Below are 20,444 nucleotides of genomic sequence, written 5' to 3'. Positions count from 1 at the left end.
TCAATTTGCTTGATTCTGGCCTTTGTTGCTTATATGGATTTGAAACTATACCAAATGGACGTTAAAACAACTTTTCTCAATGGAAAACTATATGAAGAGATCTATAGAGATCAACCTTATTAACCTCTCCATCATGGGAGTGCGGCTAACTTTTAGGTTGTTGCCAAACTATATCTCTTCCTTCTTGAAGAAGCGAAAACTATTAGGGTAGAGGGCCATTGACCGGGACATCTTAATTATCTTATAAATGATCTGAATTGAAGTAAATCATATACTTAGTAAATTAATAATCATCATGTATCTTCATATTCTTGGGTTTCAACCCTTATAAAACATACACGCATGAATCTCTAATTGCAGCCCAAACTCCCTTCCTCACCCGCTATCATCCGAAGACATCATAGAGACCAAAATATGTTGAAAGAAACAATATGGTTAGAATGATAAAGATGAAGAAAATGATGCAAAGCTGGAAGTTGGCTCATCCATATGATGTCTTTCATGGAGGTCGAATCTAGGAAATGATAATGCTTTGGAGAAACTTTACAAAACTCGATTAAGCTTTCACGTGTTCTGACATTATCTCCTTAATGTTCAAAAAATCTCTATTTATGGTATCAAATTTTCAATTTTTTGCAATGTTCTCATCCGTTAAGATTTTTCGTTAAATTTTGTCAATTTTTTCAAAATACGCTTTCTTTTTTTTTTTTTAATAAAAAACTGCAAAGATTCAGGATTTAACTAAATTTGTAAAAATACTAACCTCTGAATTTTTGCAATTTTTAATTTTTTTTATATGAAAAAAACAAAGGTATTTTAAAAATTTTGATAAGATTTAACGAAATATTCTAACGGAGGGAGACATTGCAAAAAATTAAAAGTTGAATACTCTAAATTAAGAGTTTTTGAATATTAGAAAAATAATTTCAAAACAAGTAGAAATTTAGGAGAATTTTATAAAGTTTTTCCTAATTCTTTATTTTATCTTCATCTTTTACTGAAAAGTGGCAACATATATGCCAATACATCGATATACATACTTTCAAAAAAAAAAAAAAAAAAAACGATATACATATGGAAATTAAAGCCCCATAATTAGCCAAGTTTTTGGAAATGATAATTCTTTATTTATCCAAAAACTTGTAGTACATAAGAAGCAACAGACAAGTATCTTGAAAGAACATCTTGAATTCTTGATTCTTGTCTGTCTAAATTGCCAGCTCTCAACAGCTCTTGAAGTGACACATACACGTAGGAATCCCATCCAACCACGGGCAGGATCCTAATTCTGCGTATTCATTAAGAACGCATATGCGGTTAGGGTTGGCAAAACGGGTAATCGGGTAGACTCGATTAGGATCCGTTAAGACCCGCGATCCGATTACCCGAAACACGAACACGACCCATTTAGCTAAACGGGTTAGCGGGTTTGACACGATTATAACACGAAAAATATCCGGGTAACCCGACACGACCCCCTTAACCCGTTTAGCATAACCGGGTCATATCGAGTAGACACGACCCGACACGACTTGTGCGCTAAACAGGTAACACGACCCGACCCGACTCGTTTTTTTTTTTTTTTTTTTTTTTTTTTTTTTTAAAATTTTTTTTAAAAAGGCTCTTAATCAAAATTGGAAAAAATAATTTAATAAAGGGATCTCTTAGGCTAAATGACTAGTCAAATTTATCTTAACCATCCAAGAAGAATAAAACGTTTTAAAAGAGAATGTTTTAATATATAAATAATGATTTAAAAGATAATGTTTTAATATATAGACCCACATAGAAAAAGTAATGGAAAAACAAGGAATAGGCCAGTGAAGTGAAGACTGTGAAGTCGTGAAGTGAAGAGTGAAATGAAGCCGTGAGTGAGTCGGTAAGTATTAGGATTAACTTAGTTAGAACTTAGACATAGGTTTTTTTTTTTTTAAAAAAAAAAAATTAATGGGTCTGGCGGGTCACCCAAGACCCGCCAGACCCGATTGACATGCCAGACCCAATTGACCCGCCAGACCCGCCGACCCATTTATTAAACGTGTATAGCGGGTCGACCCATGAACCCGATGGGTCGACCCGCCAGACACGAATTTAATCGTGTCTACCCGATTAAGACCCGAACCCGATAAGCCCAAACCTAATACATGTTAACTTCGTGTCGGGTTCGCGGGTCGTGTCAAAATTGCCAGCCCTATATGCGGTCGCACCACCATGAATCTACGCACGGTAAAGTCAGTATTTCACTTCGCCGCATACATTGGGCTGCGCATGCTAACATTTGAAGGCACCAATATTGAAAATTAGAAAATAGATCAAATCGACTACCTTAAATTCGATATATATATATATATATATATATATATATATAGTAATTGCTTCATATATACATAAATTAAAGCTAATAGTATAATATGCCACCGATAGTACGTATGATCTAACAGCATAGAATAATGCTATTCCTTATATCAATTTATCATACTCATGTTACATTTATTGATGACGTTGTATGTTTTAAGTAGCTTAATTACAATGTCAACTACTAAAAAAATAAAAGTTTAAGTTACTTAAAACACGTAACATCAGACAGTGTAACATGAATGTGATAAATTGGTGTGAAGTGTAACATTTCTCCTTAGCATATGAAGTTACACTATATCGAGATAAAGTAAGAGTAATGCTACATACTACATTTTTATCCTTAACCTCCTGTTAGATTTCTTTTTTTCTTTTTTAAAACAAAAAAAGAAAAAAGAAAAAAGAAAAGAAAAGAAAGAATTGAACAAATGGCTGGTTGAGATTGTCACGTCAACATTGTGGGATAGTTGTGAGATAAAAATATAGTATGTAACATTACTCATACAATAATGCTACTCTTCATACTCATGTAACACTCGCTGACATGAAGTGTTTTTTATGGTTTAAAAAAAATGTAAGGCACTTAAAATCCTTCATATCAGTCGGAATGACATGAATATAGTAAATGGTTGTGAAATATAGCATTACTCATCAAGATAATTATGTGTAAAGAATATAAACAACTACTTACTTTCATTTGTAAGAATAAAAATGAAGATAAAGAGCATGATATAAAAGATGGCGAATTTGAGAGCCATAGCTTTTGCATGTAAGCCGGATCCTCTCTCAATTATGGTAATGCTATATGACATATAAATTAAGAGTATTTATAGCATACGTTGCTTTATTTAATTAGTAATAAATCATCCATTGATCTTGAAGTGGTACTAAACGAAGAAGCAAACACCTCGTTAACTTATTGAATATTGAATCAACAACATCATCACTTACAAATTAAGCTTCAGAAAATTATAAACAATTCTTGAAGATGTTGAAGGGAAGTAACATGATTCATGATATATATAAATGGACATGAATCATTATTAACTAACAAGCATGCGCAAGAGTCATGTATAAATGGACGTTTCCTCACATTTGTGGCTTTGTCAAACAACTTGAATGAACCTTCCAATATATTTTTACTTATTAGTAATTTGTTTGCATGCCAAAAAAAAAAAAAAAAAAAAAAAAAGCCAAAGAAGAGAAAGGGAGCCTTTTGAATTTGGATTGCCTTAGGATTATTAAAAGGTTATAGTCCATTATCAAGCATTAACTGGAAGAAAGCGATTCAATATTTACTCTGCCCCTTCAAGCAAGCGATCACCTAAGGGCCAAGGAGATAATTGAATTCTTAAAAAAAAAAAAAAGAAAAAAAAAAAGGAGATAATTGAAAATCTTATAAACAAGTATTTATTTTGGTGTAACTTCACAGGTAATTTTTATAAAATTGCAATAAGGCCCCAAGTCAACTTAAATCAAATTCATCTTTTGGGAGCCCGATCATAAATTTTAGATTTCCTCATCCTCTATGGTTCTAAGTAGCCAACCAATCAAACCCCACATAATATTACTTCCTAAAAACACTACATGTCCAAGCCCATAGTACAAACGACGCCATTTTGATGTACACCTTCAACACTGTCAAAACACCCGAGCTAATGAACCGGTGACCTCTCTACCAACACAAGCAACTCCGTGCAAGCCCATCGCCAGGAATTGGATCCTCTATAATTCATTTAAACTGGAAAATATATAATTAGTTATATTTGATGGGTATTTTTGTCCTTTCACTTTTTGAGGGAACAAAAATACTCCTCGAATATAATTAATCAGATATTCTCCTGTTCAAGTGAACTGAAGAGGATCCTAATTCCCATTGCCACCACCACTACCCAGTCCAGCCCCCCTTAGAGTTTGCTCCATGTTCGTTGCAATACCCAGGTCTAAACTAGGGCCTAGAAATTTTTAATTATGACTTAAGGGTTAATAAGAAACAAGGGTTAACATGAAAAATGAGGAAAAATAGGCATGATATGACCCTTGACGGCCAATTTTTGGTCTTGAGTGATCGATTAGTGTCGGTCAATTTGCGATTTGAATACGTCCAAGGCATGCATACATGATGGTTAACTCTAGACATAGAGAGAGAGAGAGAGAGAGAGAGAGGAGACTTTGTGGTCATTTTTGGGAGATCAAGTCCTCATGAGGTGAGAATCCTTGTTCTAGCCTTGTAAGCGTGTGTGATTTGTGTGCGCTTCCATTGTTTTAAGCTTGGTTTGAGATTTTAAAGGAAAAACCCCAACTTTAGGTTCTGTTGTTTTAGACTAAGAAGGTTTTAATGGGCAAAAAAAATTATAATTGTTTTTAAAAATGGCTAAAAAGAGCTAAATTAGGCTCAAAAAGAAGGTAAAATACTCAAAATATGCCCAAAATATCCAATTTTTTAAAGACCCAATTACCGGTCTAGATAACCGGCTTTGATTTTTAAAATTGACCAACCAGATTTACACCCATAATGATTATTTAAGGGACCGAAGAGAATGGCCACTGGTTTTGTTATTGTTAATTTCTTGTCTTTTAATTTTTTTAGGTTTAATGTTTAGTACTTTGATTATGAAATATAATTTCGTAGTTATGAGTGGCTAAATCTCTAGCTAGGGCTAGGGTTGAAGCCTAGTATTTTTATCTATGAAGAACAACAAATAGTCTCAAGAACACATAATAAAAATATTAGGCTTCAACCCTAGCCCTAGCTAGGGTTGAAGCCTAGTATTTATGTGAGGAATTTATAAAACCACTTTATAAATTATAAAATTATAAAACCACTTTATGTGAAGAATTTATCTAATTATAAAACCACTTTTTTATGTGAAGAATTTATAAAACCACTTACTTGCATATGTAAGAATGATGAAGATGAAGTAGATGATAATCATATAAAAGTTAGGAAATCGAAAAGTCATGGCTTTCTTTTTCTTCAATTACGCCAATATTGTTAATATGTTATTGTGGATATATATATAGCATGAGGACATTAATGCTTCGGTGCATTGTTATGGCTTTGTGTGTCCGTGAATCTCTATTTGATGATATTTTTGTGTAATGAAAATTGTTACCATTTCGTTCCTAAGAGGTAGGTTAATCGGCTAGGATTACGTCTAATGAAGAGAAAGTCACTAATTCGAATCTCTCTCCCATCTCTTGTGTGGATATGTCAAAAAAAAAAAAAAAAAAAAAACTTGAACGCTTCGTTGGCCTCCTTTTTTTTTTTTTTTTAATAATTTTTTAAATTACTTCGTTGGCCTTATTGATTCTAAAACATACCATCATTTATCAAGTTTGAAAGGATATCATTATTAACTCTTGACGATATTGAATGGAAACAATATGATGTGGTCTACATAATAGAAATCAATAATTGACAACTTTGAAGTTATATATTATATGGATATAACATGAAGTGGTCTATCTATATAACATAAATAACATGATTTGGTCTTCAAAATGCACACAATTTTTATTATAGCAAGTCAAAATTATTTGAAATAGTGAGGGATTGGTAGATTATTTTAAAATAAATAAATAAAAATTAATTATTTTAAGTATTTGAAATAATTATTAAATCTATTTTTATATCTAAAAGTTTTATATGCAACCAAAACTGTAGCATAAGTATTTGAACTGTAGCATAAAAGTTTGTCCCCACATTGGCTCTACAACGATGTCAACTTTTTTTATAAGAAATTATCCTCGCATAATAATAAATTGAGCGGTGGAAAAGATAGCTAGTCCCTTAGCAACAACAAAGCCGGCCGTGTCACTTGACTCGTGTAAGGGCATTGGGCTTTGGACGCTATGAGGAGCACTTTGCACTTCGCACTTGCGCATCGAATTTTGGAAAATAAAAGTTGAGTATGACTAGTTTCTGTTGACTGAGTTGATGCATCACAACCCTATACAAAAATCCGAGAGCCTCGGTAGAAGTCTCAAGAGAAGCTTGTTCAACCGAGTTAGCCATTTTAGGTGCGATATTAAAGAAATTCGAACGTTTACTAGTTGTTAGTAGAGGTGAAAATGCGGTTACGGTTAGCGATTATTAGCTAAAATCGCTAACCGTAACCACCTAGGCTGTTAATAAAATCCAATAATTGCCTCCGCGGTTAGTAACTCTAATAAGTACTAACCACTTTTTACTAGAAAAAATAAAATAAAAAACTCAAAACTATGTTGGTTCTATGGTAATACGATAATATCATATTGCATACGATATCATTTCTTGGTTTGTATGCATTGTTATATATATTTAAAATTTTAAACACAAAAATGACATCGCTGCATATATATATAGGCAGTTAGCAGTTTTGAAAATAGTCTAAAACCGCCTTAAAAAGTGGTTAGAGGTTAGTGCGGTTAGCGGGCAGGTATTAACTACCTTTTCAACCCTAGCTGTTGGAAGGGATTAATATGTGATTTATGCTGTTTATTAAAGTGTATTTGTACTATATGAAGAAATTCATAATGAAATAGAAATAAATTGCGGAAATAAAATAAATGTAAAACAAAGATTTTTACGTGGTTCGGCCAATGACCTACATCCACAGATAAAGCCCGAAAGTGCTACATTAAGCTCTTATTCAATTTATTTGTAAACAATACAAAATGTTCTATTTATAAAGCTTACACATACATGAAATCTTAATCAAATCCCCTAATTTAGGGTGATCAAATTATAATTAAATCTCTAAATTAGACTAATCTAATCTTTATCAAATCCCTAACTTTATGCTCATTCAAATATACTCTAACATTCTCCCTCAAACTCAAGGTGGAAGATCATAAAACCTTGAGTTTGACTTTTCCATTTTTTTTTTTTTAACAAAACAAAAGAGGGCCATATATGGACCAAAAAAGAAAGCCAACTTCGGGCTAAAATGAGAGCCAACTGTGAGCTAAAGTGGACCTAGGTTTTACACAATACCACATAGCCAAATAAAATGAGAGACAACTTTGGGCTGAAGTGAAAGCCAAACTATAGGCTGAAATGACCTGGGTTTTAAACAATACCACAAAGCCGAACAAAAATAGGCCAACTATGGGTCAATAGATAGGCAACTTGCTTTTTTCTTTTTAATGGGCAACTTCACCTCTTTTGATTTTTTTTTTTTTTTTTTTGGGTTGCATCAAGAATATCATGTTCGCAGATTACATTAGACTGAGATAAGAATTACCTTAATCCCATAACCAAACATATCTAGGTTTAAAAACCTAAACCAGGGTAACATATCCCTAAACAAGAATAAGAAAATTTGCAAGAAAAAGAAAATCTGCAAACTCGAATAAGGGTACATTAACTCGTTACCAAACACCATTCATCTTCTTCAAATTCTTTGCATCATGCACGGCTGTAGCGGCTGAGAGAGATGAGGCCGATGGAAAGGGTAGTCGGCACTGGGCTTGGAAAGCTGGAAGCAGACGGAACAAGAACGGCGGCAGAGAAATCCAACCCGACTAAGACTAGTGGGACTCGATGCTCGTGAATCACCGGTGAAGACATCTGTTGAAACAGAAGTAGGGCTAGCAAAACGGGTCCGCGGGTTGACCTGTTTATGACCCGACCCGCTTATGACCAGTGACCCGTTTAAGTAATACCCAAACACGACCCGTTTAATAAACGGGTCGAACCTTCCGACACAACACGACATGGGTATTTTCATAAGTCACCTGACATGACCAGTGAAACTAGTTTAAAATAATGGACCGTGCCGGGTCGACCCGACCCGTTTAATTAAAAAAGTGATTTTTTTTTAAAAAAAAATAATAATAGTCTTGACTTTTTTTTTTTTGTTAAATCTTTGTAACGACAAATTCACCAGACATTCCTTAGTCTTGATTCTTATTGATGAGCAATCTGCCAATAAAAAAAAATCATGTATAGATGTTCGTGTTTGACCATAAAAGCCTAGCCTTATATCTAAGGTCCCTTGATATTCATGGAAACATTTGGAAACAGGAGTTATCCTTTAAGAAAATTATATATATATATATATATATATATATATATATATATATATATATAAGGACCCATTTGGTCTCAAGGGTACCAAATAGCCATGCTTCCCTTTTCTCGCCTCTTTTTTTTGGGCTTTCCAGGACTGTAAATCCCACAAAATTGAGACTTGAGAGAGCAACTGATTGAAGAGAGAACATACCCTGTCATACCGGATGCGACATCGGTGAAAGAGAGAGAGCGGCAGTGGTGGAGGCGAGGAGCGGCAGTGGTGGGGTGTGGGCGGCCATGGCTGTGTGAGGACTGAGGAGTGGAGGAGCGACGAGAGAGAGAGAGAGTGGCAGTGGAGAAGCAGTGGTGGCGTGGCGTGGGCGTGGGCCGTGGCTGCGTGAGGATTGAGGAGGAGTGAGGCCGAGACTCGAGAGGGTCGGAGGATTCTGATTTTTGGATCTGGAGGAGAGTGGAGACTATGCTGTTTGGGTTTTTCACTTTTTCTTTTAGTTTGAAAGGTAAAAGTTAAAAAAAAAATAATAAATAAATAAATGAGTTTGGCGGGTCGACCCGTGACACGACCCGTCAGACCCTCATAAACGGGTTGACCTATTTAATGTAAACCTAAACTTGCAAATTTCGTGTCGTGTTTATGTTGGGTTATTAGGTCGTGTCAAAATTGTCAGCCCTAAATAAGAGGCTGAGGAAAAACATTGCTAGCAACTCAAATGAGGCTTGTGGAGAAGTCACCAGAGCATCTGTGGATCTTCGAGATGCTGCGGCGTTGAAGCTCAAATCTCATAACAAATCCAAGAATCACCAATGCCATCATTTTTTTTTCGTGAAGGTAAGAAAAACGTTGCCAAATGGCAACAAGAATGACATGACAAAAGGATCCACCGAAAGGAACGCACAAACAAAGACATTGGGTGATTTTTTTATTTTTTTTTCATCCGGTCAAATACATGCAAGATCTATGGTTAGAACTTAGAAGATCTGCAAAATATTGACGATGAAGAAATTGACAGGACCAAGATCGAATATTGGCTTTAGCCGAAAAGCTCTAATACCATAAAGAAATTCATAATGAAATCGAAATAAATTGTGAAAATAAAATAAATAAGACACAAAGATTTTTACGTGGTTCAGATAAAGCCCAAATGGCTATATTAAGCTTTTACTCAATTGATTTGTTTACAATACAAAATGCTCTATTTATAGAGCTTACACATAAATGCAATCTTAATAAAATCCTCTAATTTAGGGTGATCAAATCATAATCAAATCCCTAAATTTGACTAATCTAATTTTCATCAAATCCCTAACTTTATGCTCATTTAAATATACTCTAAATTGAAAAGATAGACAGAGAGACAGGAAAGAGCTTTATCCTTAATCGAAAAGATCAGTTGATTCCCAATATAGACAAAAAGATCAAAGTATTTACTTAATTGAAAAGAATGATTACACAAGATAGTAACTAGTTCCCCTACATTTTACAGGATGTAACTCAATTTTTGTACAAAACCCAGATGATGGAAAACAACTAAATATGAGATCCTCAAAATTAATCTATAAACGTCTGTATTAGTTCCTGGATTGCTTAGGAGCATTCTCAGGCTTAGTGATGTCCTTGAAATCTATCAACTCTATCTTCCTTTCGCCATTTTGAGCTTGTTGGTATTCCTGATGTAGCTTCCTTTTTGACACTTCAAATTTCAACTCTAATGCCTTATCAACCATTTGGATATTTTTCAAACAACTCTTCCCGGTGCATGTCTTTGCTAGAGTTAAGCTTTCATTAGTGGACTCAGTTTTTTGCACAGCCATCTCTTGAGTATTCAACCATTCATCCTTGTTTTGGCGTAGTGCAGACCACTTGATCATCTTGATCACACATCTCTCTTTTTTCCCTCCATTGGAAGGCATCAGTGCTAGTTTGTCATCCATGGCGCTCTTCGAATCACTCTTGCATTCAACTCTATCCCTTTGGTGTTCGGTGTTCGAAACTTGATCGCCCTCGTAACATGAGTATTCAACTATTCCTCCTTGTTTTGGCGTAGTGCAGACGACTTGATCATCTTGATCACACGTCTCTCTTTCTTCCCTCTACTAGAAGGCATCAGTGCCAATTTGTCATCATCCATGGCGCTCTTCAGATCACTCTTGCCATTCAACTTTATCCCTTTTGTGTTTGGTGTTGGCAACTTGATAGCTTTCTTTTCAGGAATAGAAGATGTTGGAAAAGGCTTCTCGGTAGCGACCCTTGACGCAGATTTTTTAGGGCAACGAGCAATGGGTTTCTTGAAAGCGTACCCATTTCTGATGCCATTGCCGCTGGAAGTTGAAGTTGTGGGTATCAATCTCTCATCCTTGCCATCATTCTTCTCTTTGCAAGACTTTTTCCCTTTGTTGAGAGATTTAGCTAGGCCATTTGATCTTGAAAACAAGCCGTGGTTTCTTTTCAACAATATTTGTGCCGCTTTAAGGCGTTAGTAATGGTACCGGCTTCTCATCCACTCTGTCCTCGCTAACTTTGCAAGGCTTTTCTCCTTCGTTTTGGGATGGAGGCAATTTGATCTTGAAAACAAGCCGTGGCTTCTCATCCGCTCCATCCTCACGAGTAACACCAGAAGCTGATTGTCTTGGGCACGAAGAAAAGGGGTTCTTACAACTACCATGCGCGTCCCCTCTCTTGGGCAAACGATCACCGGATTTCCTGACAAAAAAAATCATGACTGAATACTTTCCACTTAAGAACACAAACCCACAGAAAAATATTGCTTCGAGATTGCAAAATTGCTCCAAGAACACAAACCCATAGATTTTCTTGCCTCAAGATTGCAGGATTTCACTTTCTTGCACAAAGATTACAAGAAATCTTCCTCCGAGAAGGAAAATTAGCAAACAAAAAAAGGCAAAGACAAGGCTTGGTTTTTCTAGGAAACTTTCACTTTGGAATGCACAGATGAAAGAAAGAGAAGAATGAAAAAATGGCACTTTTTATGTTGTTCAAACTATGGCACTCCGTCTATATATACAGAGGTGAAGGATTGGTTTGGTCTTTAGGTCTTTTGGGTTCCAATAGTTTCCAACTAGTCGTTGCTCATTAATCTTTTTATTTTAATTTTCAAATTTAGTTGCTTTTGGCTGGGTAGTAGACTCAAACTGGATTGGGCCTGAGAGAATATTACCGTTACCCGTCTAGTTCTACCCGTTGTCATTTATTTTGAATCCAAAAAGCAATATTGGGTTGGTTTCGGTGCTTTGAGGCCTTCGTCAGTGTTTCCAAATGTTCACTTAGCCGTTAAGCCCTTCAATTCTATCAACTCGGTCTACCCTCAATTGCTTGGACTCCTCTTAAAGCCTTGCTCAAGGATTTTCTATGTTGCCATAATGTAGGCCTTGAAAAATGGTTGAAAAATGGAAAGTCAAATTATTAGATAAAATGAGTTTTTATAGCCATTTTGCATAAAAAAATTAAATAAATCAATGTGAGTGCTCTAAGGGTGTTTCTTATTATTCTCGTAAATGGTAAGTGTTATTCTAAGAATAACATTTTGGGCTTCATTGTATCGTGAGAATTATTTTGTCAAATCTCTTTGCACTTAGAAAGAGAACAAACTATGTTCTAAAAATATCGTCATTGTGATCAAGCCTTAAAGTCCTAATATTATTTTTGGAAAAACATCAGTGTAAACTCCTGAACTACCACAAGTTTGGAAAAGACCCCTCAAATTTTAAAAACTGTCAATTTAACCCTATGAACTTTCTATTTGATTTAATTGTTCCTATATGTCAGATGCAGCTATTAACCCCTAAAACGGAAATGCCTAAAAAACCCAAAATACCTTTCGATTTTTTGTTTTTTGTTTTTGTTTTTGTTTTAAATGGATCCCAACCTTAGTTCGATAACAACCATAGATTAGTAAGTATGCAAGAAAGCAATGGTCCTTAAGAGGTAGCTCAATCGACTGGGACGACGCCTTTTAAAACGGACTTCACTAGTTCGAATTCCCCTCCCCTCTCTTGTGCGGACGTGTCAAAAAAAAAGAAAAAAAGGAGAGCAATGAACGTGATAAACCAGCATTCCTTTATAATTGCCCCAGAAAAGAAATGAAAATGTGATTTGTGATTAATGAATATTGTTAGCATCTATTAGAAACCTCTCACATTAATCATACAAATAAAGTTCATATAAAGCATTAAAATGAAATCAATTAGGGAAATGGTAGGTGTTCTCCAGGTCTTAAGTGTATATTATTTTCTAAAAATCAGGTAAGAGAAATAATGGTCAATTTCTTTTTGGCTATTTTAGAAAATAATATCCCAATATGATCATGAGAACACCAAGAAAACACACAACATTCCTCAATCAATAAAGTTGAATATAATAAAAATTATAATTTTCTGGGGTAACTTTACTTTAGACCTCTAAACTACTACACGATTTGACAAGCCCCAAAAACTTTAAAACCTCTTAATTTGGACCACTGAACTTTCAATTGCAATTAATTTGAACCCCTCCATCAGATTTTAAATGTTAAAAATGAGACAATAACGTTTATGCCCCTGACTTTTTTATAAAATTCTAAATTTATCCTTAATTCCAAATTAAAAAAATAAAGTTTTTTAAAAAAATTGCAGTCACAAGGGATATTTTGGTCTTTTTAGGTACTGCCGTTAGAAGTTAACGGTTAAGGGTCCATTTGGGATTGCGGTTTTAATAAATGCAATTTTAAAAATTGTGTTTTTAAAATTGTTACTTTTTAAAATCTCAAAGGCGTTGGGTAAAACATGTTAAAAAGTAATTTTTTTATGAAATATTTGTTATGCGAAATCATGATTTTGGTTTAAATTTGGGTTTTTTCAAATAAGTACCCCCTAACCTGCTTATAGAAATCGCAGATTTTTTCTTATTTTAAATTAAGTGCTTTTTAAATCATAATGCCAAATACCTTATGTTTTGCGATATCTTTTAAAAACGCAGATTATTCTTACAAAATCACAATTCCAAACGCACCATAAATCTGACGGAGGAGTTCAAATTGATTGCAATTGAAAGTTCATGGGTCCAAATTGAGAAGTTTTGAAGTTGAGGAGGAGTTTGTCAAACTGCGTGGTAATTCGAGAGTTTAAATTCAAGTTACCCTAAATTTTTTTAATACGTGGTATGTGACATAACATTTCCGTTAATATCACCTTACCAGATTTAAAGGAAACTAGAAGATGGAAAAATGCAAAATTTAAAATTAAAATTGCAAGAATTAAAATCAGGGAGTTATTTAAGATTTTTTTTTAAAAAAATAAATAAAAATCGACAGTCGTATTCACGTGCACAATATTGACTTCGCTTTTAAAGCAATTAAACATGCAAATCAATCACAATTTTTAATTTGCCATTTCACGAGGGTCTTAAAAATTTAAATAATTTCTTGTTTCTCAAGATCCGCAATATTTCATCCTGGGAGTACTAGAAAACCACATGTATAGAGGGAGCCCCCACAATTTGCCAAGTTTCCAGAAATGGTGAGACTTTATTTATTCGGAAAAACATGTTTTACATAATTAAGAAGCTACAAAGACATACTTGGAGAATTGTGTTTGTATAGAAGTACTCGTAGCAATTCTTACACTTTTTATTTCCAATTTCCGCCTTGCATGCATCTTCAAAGAGTAATGCTAAAAGGAATATTCATGTTTTCCTTGTATCTTCTCAAAATTGATATATATTTTAAAATCACCATTAAATCAAAATTCGATAGTAATGTATCACAAATCCAATAATAATTTTAAAAGGCACATCAATTTTGAGAAGTACAAAGAGGGCACGAGATTCTCATTTAGCGTTACTCATCTTCAAATTGTCATCTCTCATCAACACGTGTAGTAACACAAACACGCATACGCCTCCTTTAACGGCACGCAGCTTCCAAATTCCATACCGCCATTAACGCATATATTGTTACACCATGTTGAATTTTGACAAGGTTCAGACCATGGTCTGGCCGGAGTAGAGCATTTTTCAGCGTATGCTAGCATTTGCAGACATCATCGAAAATTAGGATTATGTCATAACTTCCTACGTAGGATTCTGGAAAACAATTAAAATATCCTAATAGTATAAAATTTGAAGTAACATTAATTATGATCTTTAGAGAATTTATGTGAAGAATTTATAAAACCACTTACTTGCATATGTAAGAATGATGAAGATGAAGTAGATGATAATCATATAAAAGTTAGGAAATCGAAAAGTCATGGCTTTCTTTTTCTTCAATTATGCCAATATTGTTAATATGTTATTGTGGATAAAGAGTATATATATATAGCATGAGGACATTAATGCTTCATTTACATATTCATCCATGGTGCATTGTTATGGTGGAAAAGCTAGCCATGAACACTTCGTTGGCCTCCTTTATTTTTTTTATTTTTTATTTTTATAATTTTTTTAATTACTTCGTTGGCCTTATTGATTCTAAGAGTAATGATACAGGTTACGCGGCGTGCGTGAATAGTAATGCACGCCGCTGACGTGGCATGTGCCACGTCGTAACCTCTGTTTATAAAAAATAAAAAATAAAAAAAATTTCAAAACCAAGCGTCAAAACCAATCCCCGCGATACCCATTTTTCATTTCCCCCCATTTTCTTCCCAAACCCATTTTCTCCCCCCAACCGGCACATTGGTTCTCCCCCACCGGCGCCGGCGTGACTCATCCCTCCCACCGTGCGTCTCCCCACCGTCACCGCTGCCAACGAACCCGTCTATCAGCTCCCGCCGGTTCTAGTTCTCCCCCACGAGACTTTTCTTCCCAAACCGGTGTTCAGCATATCATTACTCCAACCACCCATGCTATCCCTTCACCTTCAGCTCTCTCCCCAACACCATTACAGCTCTGCTCTCTCTCCCCCACCCCACGCCTTTGGCTTCCGGCGAGGCCCACGCCGACGCCGACCTATTGCACCAGATAGGAGCCGCCGTCCATTATCCGGTGCTTCTCTCCCCACGGCTCCTCTTTGATTTTTTTATTTTTTATTTTTTGTGTTTTTTCTAGTGCTTGCTCAAATTTCTTAGATGATAGGATATATTTAATCTGTGTATTTTTAAGATTGGCCCAAACCCGACGAACGCTCAGCAGCACCCAACGCCACCACCAACGACCGGCACCACCCCCATCGACGACCCACCATCCAACCAGAAAAGAGGTTTTTCTTTTTTTTTTTCTTTTTTTTTTTTTTTTTTAATTTCATCTGGTATTTCTCACAGATCTGCATTATTTTTATGTCCTTGATTTTTTTCGATGCTTCTTTGAAATTGAGGATGGGAAATGGGTCTAGAGTGAGAGCTTGTTTTGTATTTGTAGGTAAGATGCTTGTTAAAATGCCTGAGTGAGATACAGTTTTGTTTTAGTCATATATATTTTCTGTAAATTCTATTATTTATATTAATTTTACTTTTCTCTTGTTAATATTCTCAGGTATTGCATAATCTATTGACTAATTTCATTTTATCTTGTAGGTTGTTGTTTTGGAAGTGGTATTTAAGGGGATGAAGGCAATGAGCCTCTATGGAAATTTTACTTTTCATCATCTAGTCGGGTGGCCAGAAGATGGTTTTGTTTATGTTTTGAAGATTGCATGCTTATTTGCCGATTTTGTTTCCTTTGATTCTCAATTCTCCTGTCTTACGGGAAATAAATGGTGTTATATTGACTCTTAAAGCAAAATTAATTTGTAAATGGTGTTATATTGACTCCAAATTTGGCTTCCTTTATCTTTTTCTTTTTCTGGAATTAGCTTACTGGTATTACATCCAATGGAGAGTTGAGTTTCACATATTTGCAATGTCTTGGACTTGAAGATTGTTTCTATTAATGGGGGCATTTCCTAATTGGTGGATCCGTTTGTTAATGAAGGTGCAATTTTTTTTTTGTTGTTGTTTTTTTTGAGTAACGTATTCAAGCTTTGAAATTTTATAAGAGTGGGAATATCCTCACTAGCAGCTAATTAGTTAGAATGCAAATTTTATAATAATGGATAATTGGAGTATCATATCTTTAAATAAAGATCCACATATTGAAATAAATAATAAAACTACTAATATAATTGAATCAATGGTCAATTTGCCAAGGCTCCCTTGCACAACTTCTCGTAGAATAAGGAGACTAATTTCAATTAAATACCACTTCAGTGAATGGCATTCATACTCCAACTAGAACTCCCTGTAGGACTTTGATTTCTTCTTGGAAAATTTATAACTGCTACTGCTGTTCTGCCAGTTACGTTGCAAATTGTCAATTGAGATTACGTTAGTACTACTTGTGAGCATCTGGTATTACACTTCGAAAAAACACTATCACAAGATTGGGTTTTGCTCAACTACAAACAAAACGAAGGTCAGCAGTGAACATTTTGCCTGAAATTTCACATTTCTCCTTGAATGAATATTAACAAGAGAAAAGTAAAATTAATTCAAATAATAGAATTTACAGAAAATATATATGACTAAAACAAAACTGTATCTCACTCAGGCATTTTAACAAGCATCTTACCAACGAATACATATAACACCATTTACAAATTAATTTCGCTTTAGGAGTCAATATAACACCATTTATTTCCCGTAAGACAGGAGAATTAAGAATCTAAGGAAACAAAATAGGCAAATAAGTATGCAATCTTCAAAACATAAAGAAAACCATCTTCTGGCCAACCGACTAGATGATGAAAAGTAAAATTTCCATAGAGGCTCATTGCCTTCATCCCCTTAAATACCACTTCCAGAACAACAACCTACAAGATAAAATGAAATTAGTCAATAGATTATGCAATACCTGAGAATATTAACAAGAGAAAAGTAAAATTAATTCAAATAATAGAATTTACAGAAAATATATATGACTAAAACAAAATTGTATCTCACTCAGGCATTTTAACAAGCATCTTACCTACGAATACAAAACAAGCTCTCACTCTAGACCCATTTCCCATCCTCAATTTCAAAGAAGCATCGAAAAAACTCAAGGACATAAAAATAATGCAGATCTATGAGAAATACCAGATGCAATTAAAAAAAAAAAAAAAAAACCTCTTTTCTGGTTGGATGGTGGGTCGTCGATGGGGGTGGTGCCGGTCGTTGGTGGTGGCGTTGGGTGCTGCTGAACGTTCGTCGGGTTTGGGCCAATCTTAAAAATACACAGATTAAATATATCCCATCATCTAAGAAATTTGAGCAAGCACTAGAAAAAACACAAGAAAAATATATATATATCAAAGAGGAGCCGTGGGGAGAGAAGCACCGGATAATGGACGGCGGCTCCTATCTGGTGCAATAGGTCGGCGTCGGCGTGGGCCTTGCCGGAAGCCAAAGGCGTGGGCTGGGGGAGAGAGAACAGAGCTGTAATGGTGTTGGGGAGAGAGCTGAAGGTGAAGGGATAGCATGGGTGGTTGGAGTAATGATATGCTGAACACCAGTTTGGGAAGAAAAGTCTCGTGGGGGAGAACTAGAACCAGCGAGAGCTGATAGACTGGTTCGTTGGCGGCGGTGACGGTGGGGAGACGCACGGTGGGAGGGAGGAGTCACGCCGCCGCTGGTGGGGGAGAACCAATGTGCCGGTTGAGGGGAGAAAATGGGTTTGGAAAGAAAATGGGGGGAAATGAAAAATGGGTATCGCGGGGATTCGTTTTGACGTTTGGTTTCGAAATTTTTTTTTTTTAAATAGAGGTTACGATGTGGCACATGCCACGTCAGCGGCGTGCATTACTGTTCACGCACGCCGCGTAACGTGTATCATTACTCTAATTGAGTAAAACATACCATCACTTATCAAGTTTGAAAGGATATCATTATTAACTCTTGAAGATATTGAATGGAAACAATATGATGTGGTCTACATGCATAATAGAAATCAATTACTGACAACTTTGAAGCTATATATATTATATGGAAATAACATGAAGTGGTCTATCTATATAATATAAATAACATGATTTGGTCTTCAAAATGCACACAATTTTTATTATAGCAATTTCAAAATTATTTTAAATAGTGAGGGATTTGTAGATTATTTTAAAATAAATAAATAAAAATTAATTATTTTAAGTATTTGAAATAATTATTAAATCTATTTTTATATCTAAAAGTTTTATATGTAACCAAAACTGTAGCATAAAAGTTTGTCCCCGCATTGGCTCTACAAAGATGTAAACTTTTTTATAAGAAATTATCCTCACTTAACAATAAATTGAGCAGTGGAAAAGAGCTAGTCCCCTAGCAACAACAAAACCGCCCGTGTCACTTGACCTGTGTAAGGGCATTGGGCTTTGGACGCTATGAGGAGCACTTTGCACTTCGCACTTGCGCATTCAATTTGGAAAATAAAAGTTGACTATGACCAGTTTCAGTTGATTGAGCTGATGCATCACAACCCCATACAAAAACTTTAGAGCCTCGGTAGAAGTCTCGAGAGAAGCTCGTTCAACCAAGTTAGCCATTTTAGGTGCGATATTAAAGAAATTCGAACATTTACTAGCTGTTGGTAGGGGTAAAAATGTGATTACGGTTAGCGATTATTAGCTAAAACCGCTAACTGTAACCGTCTTCGCTAATCGCCTAGTAAATCTAATAACTGCTAACCGTTTTTTAAAATGAAAAATAAAAAAATAAAAAACCCAAAACTATGCTATTTTTATGGTAATACGATAATCTCATACTACATACGACATCATTTCTTGATTTTTATACATTTTTATATATATATATTTAAAATTTTAAACACAAATGATATTGTTGCATATATATATATATATATATATATAATAAATCGCATATATTAATATGCGATTTATGGTGTTTATTAAAGTGTATTTGGTGGTTACAACTAATTAATGACCATTGGATCAAATTATTTTTGACCATTAGATGTATCCAAAATCACTAAAAATATGACCCATTGGTTATATGCAAAGACACACAATCTTATAGCTTTTTTCTATTATTCTATAATCACTTTTTTGCTATTTTCTCCGTAAGAGTGTTTCTTGCTATTCTAAAAGTAACATTTTAGGCTTGCTCGTATCGTGGGAACTATTTGATCTCTTAGCACTTAGAAAGGGGGCAAACTAGATTCTAAAAAGATTATCGTTGCAATCGAGCCTTGAAGCCCCAATTTTATTTATTTATTTGTAATTTGAAGCCCCAATTTTATTTTGCCTTCATATTTTCCTTTTTATTTTTATAACCCATAAAGTTAGCCTTTACTTTTTTTTTTTACAAGTCTTTGTTGATTAAAATACTAATTTTCACCGTCATCTCAATTCAACTATATGATAGTTGTATTACATTAATCTTTAAAGAATCATGTTGTCTAGCAATCTTAAGCATCTGCAAAGATCCGCACTAGAAAGCCATATGTGAGCCTCAGGAAGTCCAATTACTTTATATATATTTTCACTAAATACTAAAAGTGCCAACAAAGTAATACATGGATGGACAGCCCACAATTTGCCAAGTTTTCGGAAATGAAAAAACATGCTTTACATACGAAGCATTTAAAGCAACAAAACTATCTTAGAACACGTACATACTCTTACACTTAATATTTCCATCATATGCATCTTCAAATTGTCACCTCTGAGGACCGCATGCGTGGTAACACATTCATTTATACATATCCTTTAATGGCACGCACGTTCCCCACCCCATTCCCATGCACGTACAATGGAAGGCATATATATGGTTGCACGATGTTGAATTTTTGCAAGGTTCGTCCAATGGTCCGCCTTTAGTCGCGCATATGTCAGCATATATATATGTCTTCAAGTGCTAGCATATATGGGGCTTCAGCCCTTTCCTTTTGCGTTTCGGGGCTCGGCGATAGACGGAGTGATAGACGGAGGTGATGTTGGACACGTGAGGCTCGGCGATTCGGGGAGAGAGGACCGAAAAAGGTTCTGGGTTGTCTTGGATTTGGTTTTGCTCAAATGGGTGTTGTGAATTTTGCAGATCTTGATCGTCCTGTGGGGATTCGGAGACCTGAGAATGGGTAGGGGCATTTTGGTGAAGAAAGATGCATAACTGATCATGT

The 20,444-nt window shown here is 35.1% G+C and overlaps 1 long non-coding RNA gene across 1 annotated transcript; it reads right to left on the bottom strand.

The window, feature by feature from the left end:
* Nucleotides 1-16,886: 16,886 nt before the first annotated feature.
* On the bottom strand, nucleotides 16,887-17,798 carry LOC148584820 (uncharacterized). Its single transcript, XR_015912601.1, has 3 exons — nucleotides 17,658-17,798; nucleotides 17,447-17,543; nucleotides 16,887-17,151 (listed from the first exon to the last, which is right to left on the bottom strand). It is a non-coding gene; the product is annotated as an uncharacterized LOC148584820 (long non-coding RNA).
* Nucleotides 17,799-20,444: the final 2,646 nt, after the last annotated feature.

Source organism: Corylus avellana, chromosome 6 (assembly GCF_965113065.1).
Source record: "Corylus avellana chromosome 6, dhCorAvel1.hap1.2, whole genome shotgun sequence".
NCBI classification, from domain to species: Eukaryota; Viridiplantae; Streptophyta; class Magnoliopsida; order Fagales; family Betulaceae; genus Corylus; species Corylus avellana.
This window is presented reverse-complemented; position numbering and strand designations above follow the sequence as displayed.